The sequence below is a fragment of the Eulemur rufifrons genome, chromosome 30, assembly GCF_041146395.1.
Source record: "Eulemur rufifrons isolate Redbay chromosome 30, OSU_ERuf_1, whole genome shotgun sequence".
NCBI classification, from domain to species: domain Eukaryota; kingdom Metazoa; phylum Chordata; class Mammalia; order Primates; family Lemuridae; genus Eulemur; species Eulemur rufifrons.
In genome coordinates this window covers 137,206,944-137,217,069 of record NC_091012.1, presented here as the reverse complement: position 1 = coordinate 137,217,069, position 10,126 = coordinate 137,206,944, and the positions used below count along the sequence as shown (strand labels likewise).

The 10,126-nt window shown below is 45.2% G+C and overlaps 1 protein-coding gene across 2 annotated transcripts in view; it reads left to right on the top strand.

Moving 5' to 3' along the window:
• Nucleotides 1-2,360: 2,360 nt before the first annotated feature.
• The window catches only part of CLCN4 (chloride voltage-gated channel 4), a 100,900-nt gene continuing 93,134 nt past the window's right edge, over nucleotides 2,361-10,126 (top strand). Inside the window, exons 1-2 of one of the 2 annotated variants that reach the window (XM_069463899.1) lie at nucleotides 2,361-2,488; nucleotides 3,721-3,976. The gene's annotated coding sequence lies outside the window, so the exon portion shown is untranslated. The remainder of the gene's footprint in view (nucleotides 2,489-3,720; nucleotides 3,977-10,126) is intronic. The other variant, XM_069463900.1, reaches the window with a different exon arrangement.

Genomic DNA, 10,126 nt, shown 5'->3' with positions numbered 1-10,126 from the left:
AAAGTGCATTTGCTGCATCAATGTAAGGGGACTTTGCTGGGCTCAGTGTCTCATGCTTGTAATCCCAGCACTTTGGGAGGCTGAGGCAGGAGGATTGCTTGAGGCTGAGAGTTCAAGATCAGCCTGGGCGACAGAGCAAGTCCCAGTCTCAAATATGTATATATAAACGGGGCTTGAAAAATGTCTGCTTTTTAAGTATGTAATGCATTCCAAATCTATGAAAATTTCCCGCCCACCTCTATGCCCCAGCCACACAGTTCTCCTTCCCAGAGATAACACCTTTAGCAGTTTCCTGTGTCGATTTTCAGAGATGGTGTATGCACGAATGGGCAATTACACTTCCCACATGCCAGTGGCACTACATTTAAGGGATTCATAAGGAAACAGAGCTTCCAGCACATTATACAATGGGAAACTCTTAAAAATGGCTGGGAAATGGAACATTTGGGGCATCAAATTATACTTTACAAGTAATTCTAAACCAGGGTTTCTCAACCTTGGCGCTATGGATACTTTGGGCTGGATCTTTCATTGTCGCAGTGAAGGTGGGGGCTGTCACGTGCACCATAGGACGTTGAACACCAGCCCTGGCCTCCACCCACCAGATGTCAGAAGCACGCAGCTGCCCCCTTCCCAGTGTGGCAGCCAAAAATGTTCCCTGGGGAAAAGGGAGCAACATTACCTCCCATTAAGAACCACCATTCTATACTTTGTGTGACATTTGTAGAAAAGTGGCAGATAATCAAGAGAAAAAGTGTAAAAGATTCAAAGGGATAAAAAAGAAAACTGTGAAGAAACTAGAAGGCGCCAGCACAGAGAGATTAAAGCTCAAAGGTTATTCTATAACTATTTGAAGAATCTTTTCATGAAGGATGGGAACGACTGACTTTCTCTCTCCGCAGAGGGCAGAATAGGAAGCGAGTTTACACGGAAGAGAAACTAAGAGCGGACATGCAGACTTTAAACGTTACACTGGTTCCTGAATCTTCTTCCCTAAAGAGTTGTGTGAGCGGAATAAGCTCAGGCAGCTAGGAATTGTTCTCTTGGGGCTTTGTGGTTAAGATTTGAGAATCTTCAAGTAATGAAATCTGCATTAAAAATTAGCCAAAAATGTTTATTTCATGATCATGTCTACCATAGTGCTTTTAAGAAAACAGTAACTTTTTTCTTGCTACAAAAGTGATACATGTTAGAAATTAGAAAATGTAGCTAAGCTAAAAAGAAGAAAAATTTAAAGCACCCTTAATCCCACTAATCAGTGAAATACCAGGTTTGATACCTTAGTGAATTAACTTCCTAATTATTTTCTGTGTTTGTATAGTAAAGTATATGTGTAGATATAAGTATGTTACAGCTACATACAAAAAAATGGGTCACTCAGCACATAACGTTTTTGGAGCTTCCTTTTTTCATTTTTCATTTTGTCCATAAGTACCTACCACCATATTAGTTTTAATTCTTCCGTTGTACAGATGTCTTATAATTTAACACATCCTCTGTTTTGGGAGCTGTCACTTGCTTCCGGTGTGGTGCTTTGAGATCATGAACAACACTGCAGCAAACTTTCCCTAGTCAGTTCTTTGCACACCCTTCTTCCCGCCCCTCCCCCCAGGGAAAATTCCTGGATATAAAATTTCGGGAGCAAATGCAGCAACAACAGCTGTTGGGGCCCAGAGTAATTGGTCAAATTATGCATACTTGTAAGGCATTTGTAGGAATTGCTCAACAGCCCACCAGAAAGATTGCTCAATTTACATTCTCATGGGTGGTATCGGGTTTTGTTTTTTGTTTGTTTTTTAAAATCTTTGCCAAATTGACAATGTGACAGGGGAGGGTGGAGGGTGTTGGGAGAGTTATCTCATTCTGTTGAAAATTGCATGGCCCAGTTTTAGGTCTTTTCTGAATTGCCTGTTTGCTGTAACGTTTTTTACAGTTGAGCAATCACTTGGAAAAAGAGAAGGTGGAACTAACCTATTAACAAAAAGCTGCCCCAGGATGAGGAAGGTGCCTGTATTTAGTTGGTTCCGCCCAGCCGGAACACAGAGCCTGGCTGTTTGTACCTGCGGCTGTGCTCTTCAGACCGCAAGGGCATTTTATATACTCCCCCTTCGCCCCCACCTCCCATAGATTCTGGGAACTCCAGTCACAGTGGACCCAGCAGCCCAGCCTCTGAGGGTGGAGCGTTCTGTCTCGGGCACGCTGGGCTCACTCTGGACACGAATGCACTGAGGGTAGAAGGCCAACGACATTGGCACTTAGGGCCTCCGAAGCCAAGAGGTGACCCGGCCAGCTGGGCACGGCTGAGTGGCTGGGCGGAACACGTGATACTCCCAGCTGGGGCCCTCTGGGTGCCTGAGGCTGAAATCGACATTTGCCTCTGGCAGGAAAATGAGCTTGTCAGTTTCCGCCTCCATCAGACCCTAAACCCAAAGGAAGAGGGGATATCGGTAGCATTTTAACTTTGTATCTCAGAATCTGAAAGCGGAAGGTAAGTTGCTTATCACTCAGAAAAACAAACTCGAGAGGAGTGACCTAGAAAACCACACTGCCACTTTGTTGATTTTTAAAACCTGCTGTTGAAAATAATAGATCGTTGTGAGAGGCAAGGGCTGTATTTATCCCCAGATTAGAGATTAACCTTCTGAACAGAAATTTAGTTAATCTGGAGGGAATGGTGGTGTAAGGGCCAGGGTTAAATATAGGATAGGAAAGCTGCAGGAATAAATAGCAAGTAAACTTAACTCCAGCTGCCTGTAAAACAATCTATTTCACGTCTCTTTCAGGGGTGTGAGCAAAGGGAATGCTAAAATTGTGATTTTTAACTCCAGTGAAAGTAAACTAATCTATTTGAAACTGGAATACAAATAAAAACAATTTCTGCTTTTGTCCTTTTACATTTCAAAAACGTTTATGTGGTTTGGCCAAAGAAAAGTTTATATGTGCACTGCTTAAGTTTGAAATATGCTATTTCAAATTTACGAAATGATCAGTTGGAATTTTCTAAATGCTTTCTAGACTAGGCTGTTTCATTTGTGAATGAGAAATGTTGACATTGTGCATATTTTCTGTGATAGTAAAATGACTCACTTCTTCAGAATGTGATAAAAATTAGAAAATGTGAAATAATGAGTTATTGTAAATTAACTCTTTCATGTCTGAGAGATTAAATGCCTTGCCAGAAGGTTTAAGAAAACAAACACAGACACAACTACAACCAGGCTCACGCAATAGTGCTTTTTTTGGTGTGTTATGCAGCAATAGAAAAACACAATAGTGCTTTAGTTTAAATCATCAAATATTCAAGTAAGTAGTAAATATATGTGGTGGTACCATTTTTTTCTTTGGCAAATACAAATTAATATTGGAATGCAGCTATTGGGAGTAATTAAAGCATGATTCATCAGTGCAATTAGTATACTATTCCATAATGAATTGCTTTGAATTAAAGCATTTGATATAATATTTGATATATGATTGAAACATCTGCACAGTATGTCCACGCACACTATATTTTAGGTGTCATTTTGATTTGCACAAAATAGATTTATTTCACCACTGCATTTGATAAATACTAGTTTTAAAATAAAACACTACATTATATTTCCTTTCACTATAATCTCCTTATTACTAGTTCTTTCGAAATCCTATTAGGCGCTTGGAGCCTGTAATAATTTGGATTTCTCCTGTGTGCTGTTTGTGTCTTGTGATTCTTCGGGGAAGACCAGGCGAGCTGCACACGTCGAGCATAACGCCCTCCCGAGCGAGGATTTGCGGCCACTCGCCCACACCTACCGGGACTTACAGGGTCTCTCCCTCGACCCCGCGCCGACCTCCTGCCTCGCCCTAGAGGCGTCACGTAGCAGCGTAGGGCCCGCCCCACTGTGACGTCACGGCGCTCGCAGGCGTCTCGTTGAAGAAAGGATGCTTTAGGATGCTGTCCAGGTGGGCAGTCGCGCGGCGCGATGCGGCACTGCAGGTAAGGGGCTCGCGGCGGCCGCACCCCTCCTGGGCGCCCCCGGCCCGCGGGCCTGCAGCCTGGCGGCCCCCTCCCCCCCCGGGAACCGAAAGCGAGGCCTCGGGCTGCGGCGGCGCCTGCCGCCCACAGCTGTGCTGCTGCTGGGGCTGCTGCATGCACCAGGCAGGGGGTGGCCTGATGCGGGCACACGCGTGACTTGGGGCTCGGCGTGCCCACCCCTAAAAAGCGGGCAGGGGCCAGACAGGAAGGCAGGGCGTCTTGCTCAGGAGGGGAAAGAAAAATAGAGTGACCGCACTGAATGCATTCTAAGGAGAGAGAGAGGCTTTTAAGAGATACCTATCGACTGTCTTCCCACTGTCATTGTGCTTCTCAAATGATGACATGTTTACTGATCACAGTGATTGGCCCTCAGTAGTTAGCCTCATTTCTTTCAAAGCAAAAGCGTGCCGGGGAATGGAAACTTCTTGGTTAGCAATTTAACAACTAGATGTGCAACCTAAATCGGTTTGCATTATTTTGCAAGGTTCCAGCGTTTACAGGGCGTACGTCAGAGATGTATTCTTTTTTTTTTTTTTCTTGCAGGCGTTTTAAGTGGATTTAAAAATAACAGTATCCAATAAAATAAAATAAATTGCAGCCTCCAAAGATAACATGTTGAGTGTAAGAGACAGCTACATCTCTAAGAACAAAATGATCTTTTGCAGGGGCTGGGAGTGGAAATAACATCAAAACCTAAGAATTCCCAGCGTTCTTTTTAATTCCCTTGCTGAATAATTAGCTTGCTGAATGAAGGGACCTGGTGACTCCGTGGCAGATGGAGGAGGGGTCAGGTGACTTTTCAGTTCTTGCATGACAGTGGGGGGTATTTTCCAGTTTCCAACCTGCATTTATATTCCTTTCTCAGAGTCAAAAGGAAACTGTAGCCAGGACATGTGTGGGCACCCTTAGGAGGAGAATGTGGCATTCTTTCCTGTAAAACCTGCCCCCTCTGGAAGCCGTAGAGTCAGTAAACCGTATTTTAACTCACATCATGATAAATTTGACCTACCTCCAGCAACTTTTGGGGAACTGGAAAAGCAATGCTATTTTCATCGATAAATGAAGAAGGCCATTCTTTCAGGGTTTGGGACACCCTGATGTGTTGTTGCTGTAGTAATTTGGTAACCTATTTTGTGGCAGTTTTCTTCCTTTGGTTCAGATGGTTACAAGAATTAAGGTCCCCACCCTTTCTTCTCCCCCAGCACAAACCTAGACAGAGCAAAGCAAATGATAGAGGTGGATATAACAGAGACTTGGATTCCACTTCTGGCTTTGTGACTGTAACCTTGGGCAAGTCACTTTGTGTCTTTGGGTCTCAGCTTTCTCAACCTCTATGTAACAAAGGGATTTAGGGCAGGGTTTCTCAACCTCAGCCATTGGTATTTGGGACCAGATAATTCTTTGTTGTGGGGGCTGTCCTGTGCATTGTAGGATGTTTATCAGCATCTCTGGCCTCCACCCACTGGATGCTAGTAGCAAATCCCTTCCCCCTACTAGTTGTAACAACCAAAAATGTCGCCAGACATTGCCAAATGTCCCCTGAGGGCTCCATTGTGTCTGGTTGAGAACCACTGATTTAGATGACCTCTAAATGTTTTTCTGGATCCAACATCCTAAAATTAATTTTCCTGTGATTTGTTTGATACCGAGCCCTTGATCACAAATCTGATCCCCTTTCATAGTGTCGTATATATTGGAAAATACAATGTGAAGGCCTTTTTATGCTATGGGTTTCCAGAAATAGCTTACATCACCAAGGATGGGGGCTGTTTGTATGCTGTGTGTAGCTGGGAGGCTGGCTTGGCAGAAAGGAGAGTGTAGGGGAAAGAGGAAAAAAAAGGCACTGGATGAACATGTGCTGAAGCCTGCTGGGACTTCGTGCTCAGCAGACCTGGAGAATGTCACTGTATGTGTTATCTCTGGCCCTGGGATGGACCTGGAGCTGAGAGTCCACTTACTTATCTGTAAGGGTGGAAATAACAGTGTCCATTCGGAGGTGTTGTGAGGATGAAATTAGATGACGCCTGGTGCAGGCACCGAATGTGATGAGGGCAAGATGGTGGCGGTGGCCCTGAAGCTAGGAGGAGGCAAACACAAACTGCCTGCAGGACTGAGACAGGGCCACTCCCTCAGGGCAGTGATGGTCGCATGCTCTAAGCGTCAGTACAGGACTTGGATCTAAAGATCTGGCTGAGACACTTGGGAGGGTGACTGTGGCTGCATCGTTTCACCTCTCTGAGCTGTTGCCAGATCTGTCACATGGGGCCGACTGTGCTTGTTGGTCCTGCTTCCTTGGCTTTTTGGGAGGACCAGATAGATGTAAGAGGGTCTGCAAGCTGGGAAACTCCTGAGAGACATGAAGCGGTCCTGACAGTGGCGTTGCAAGGTGTGGGACATGTTATGGTGTGTGTGTATGTGGGGGACTGCTTAGAATGGCTAGAAAACATTTCCTTGTTCCGCAGGCCTGGGACCTTGTGCTCCTCCCCACATTCCCTTGCCATCGGCAATCTTTCTGCCTCCCTTTCTCTGTCCTTCTCACCCTCTCCTCCTTCTTGGCCCCATAAAAATTGGTGTCCTGGGAGGGCTTAGGAAAGCCCCCCAGGGGGAGGCTTGGCTTTCAGTGAGATAGAGCTGGAAGCAGCTGACATCAGGCCCCCGCAGGCCATCCCAGAGCAGGCCTCAAACTCCCGTGTGCCTTGTCATGGCTTGGCGCTCTCTGTGAGCCATCTGGCCTTGTCTCTTCAACAAGTCAATATTAAGAAAGAACATTTTAAAAAGGGAGGTACAGTATTTTACATCAAACAAGGCTTGAGAGACTGAATAGCCAAATATAACCCGTGGCCCCTGATTGGATCCTGGCCTGAACAAACATGTGTAGTAGGTATTTTAGGGACACTTGGAGACATTTTGAGATGATACGAGGAGACTACTGTTGCTTTGATGAGACTTGAGCATCTGTGGTGTGGCCAGCAGCTCCTCACATGGACCCAGCAATCCCCACCCCCTGGCAGCCACAACTTGGTGTAATTCTCTCCCTTTGAATTGTGCTGGACCTAGTGGTTCACTTCTGATGGCTACAATACAGCAGCAGTGATGAGATGGCACTTCTGAGATGAGGGGATAAAGGGACTCTGGCTTCTGCCTTGGGTGTGTTTTCTCTTGGATCATGCACACAGTACGAGACAGCTACAGTGTCGTGATCGGCCTTAGAAAAAGGTCCCTCTGGTGTGGCGAGGACCTGAGGTCCTGGGTCCAACAGCCCTTGAACCCATCAACAGCGCGAGTGAGTTTAGAAGCAGCTCCTTTAACCCCACTCCCCCACTGAGCCTGGAGGTGGTTGCAGCCCACTGCGAGACCTGGAGTGGAGGTGCCCAGATAAGCCACTCCTGGATCTGACACAGAAACAGGGAGATAAGACATATTTCCTGCCGCTGTGTTTGGGGTAGTTATGCAGCAATAGATAGCTAATACACGTGTTTATATAGAAGAGTGGTATTTTTTGGAGATGCATGCTGAAGTATGTAGAGATAAGGTGTCATGGTATCAATAGTTTACTTTTTTCCTTTTCTTTTTTGTAAACATTTTTTTGACATCTCTTCAATCTATGGCTGAACAGAAGACAGATGAGCTCTCATACCTTGTTCTACATTCAGTCTGTTGCGATATCACGTGTCCTGTAGCCTGTGGAAAATTCCACTGTACGCTAATGAGAGAAAGTTCACTTTTAAATGGTTCAGTTCAATGAAGAAAGGGAAAGGGGTGAGGCAGATACGGCCAAATGTGGACAATTGGATCTGATTGCTGGTGCTTGCTGGATTCTTCTGTATAACATTCTGTGTGATTGAAAATGTTCTTAACAAAAAGTTTTTTAAAAAGAAAAGAAATGTAGACTCTTGGGCACGTGGGGGTTCTGATTGGGTGGGTCTGGGGGTGAGGCCCAGGGGAGTATTTTAACCTGGGATCCTGGCCTTCCCTGCTGCCTATGAGGCCTGCCAGACCCACCAGGCCAAGGGGGCTTAATGGCCATGGCTCATCTCTTTTCCCACACCTGTAGGGGCAGCTGTGTGGGGACAGGACAGTTCTCCCACCTCCTCAGCAAACTCTGGCTTGTTGGCCCTGGGGAGGGTCTTGTTATCAGACCTTTGCTTAACCACATCTTCAGTGGGTGGCTGGAGAGAGACTTTCCCTTCTGTGTGGAGGGGTGGGTTTTCTTTATAGACTGTGATAAGTATATTTTTTAATGACTTGTACTTGTTTTTCATCGAAATAGGAATACATACACATACTGAAAATTTCAAGGTTATACAAAGACCCAGGAATGGGTCTCCTTCCCATCCTGGCCTTCTAATCCCCCTTCCAAAGGCACCCACCGATACCATTATCTGTGCAAATGTACCCCATCTATATAATTATATGTATTAATTTCCTCTTTTTTGTCTTTATTGAGATATAATTTACACAGAATAAAATGCATGGGTCTTAATTTGATTGGTGACAGATCAAGATAGACAGCATTACCAGTACCCGCAGAGGGTCTCATCGTGCCCCACTGTAGCCAAACTCTCTGACAAGAGGTAACCCCTATTCTGAGTTCTGTCAGCACAGTTTTTGCGTGTTCTTAAACTCCATACATGTGGAATCACACAATGTGTGCAGTTTTATATCTGGCTTCTTTCGCTCAGCATGATTTCCAGATTCATCCATGTTGTTCATGTAGCAGTAACTCATTCCATTTTCTCACAAATAGCACTTTTAGAGATAAAAGGGGAGCCCTCAGTATGCCATCTTTCTCTTACTAGGAATGTTTGGAGACCATTTTGCACACAGCACATCCCATTGTGTAGACAGGACAGTCAGTTATTTAACCAGTCTCCTGTTGATGGACATGGGGATTAGCCAATCTTTTGTCATCAATGATGATGGTATTATAAGAATGGAAAAACTCTAGAATTTATATGTTGGAAGTGAGCTTCAAAGTCAAAGCCACCTTTATATTTTGCATAGAGGAAGAGATGTCCAGAGAAGTCAAGTGACTTGCCCGAGGTCATGTGACTGATAGTGACAGAGCTGCAGGACAACCGAGGTCTCTTGATGACCTGCACAGAATCTTCTTTTTTCCACCCTAGGTTCTGGGAAGGCAGGACCTGCATTTGCCTTATTCAGTACTGTAAACACAGCACATAACACATGGTAGGTACTCATTAAATATTTGTTGAATGAAAAAATAAGTGAAACAGTAATATCTTGAGAAAAGATCATCAATATTGGGAGAACTGCAAAGGCATTTCTGTAAGACATGAGCCTCAATATTCATTCACTCATTCACTCTTTTTTTTTTTTTTGAGACAGAGTCTCACTCTGTTGCCCAGGCTAGAGTGAGTGCCGTGGCGTCAGCCTAGCTCACAGCAACCTCAAACTCCTGGGCTCAAGTGATCCTCATGCCTCAGCCTCCCGAGTAGCTGGGACTACAGGCATGCACCACCATGCCTGGCTAATTTTTTCTATATATATATTTTAGCTGTCCATATAATTTCTTTCTATTTTTAGTAGAGATGGGGTCTCGCTCTTGCTCAGGCTGGTCTCGAACTCCTGAGCTCAAACGATCCGCCCACCTCGGCCTCCCAGAGTGCTAGGATTACAGGCGTGAGCCACCGCGCCCGGCCCTCATTCACTCTTAATTACTTCTTCATTCAGCAAATGTTCCTTGGGTCCCTGCTATGTGTCTAGGCCGGGGTTTTTCAACCTTGACACTATGGAAGTTAGAGGCTGGATGATTCTTTGTTATGGGGGCTGTTCTGGGCACTGTAGGGTGCTGAGCAGCATCCCTGGCCTCTGCCCAGTAGATGCCAGGAGCAGCCCCCTCCCTCCCCTAGTCGTGACAACCAAAACTGTCTCCAGAATTGCCAAATTCCCCCTGGCAGACAAAATTGCCCCCAGTTGAGACCTACTAGTCTAGGCAGTGGGATGCACGGTGGAACCAAATGGACAAGGTTCATGCCCTCACGGAACTATCATTTGAGTTGAGGAAAGAAGAAATAACTGTTTAATGGGTTGTGCTATTGAGCGAAATATAGTAGGAGACAAAGTATGGACAACGATAGACTGAATGCC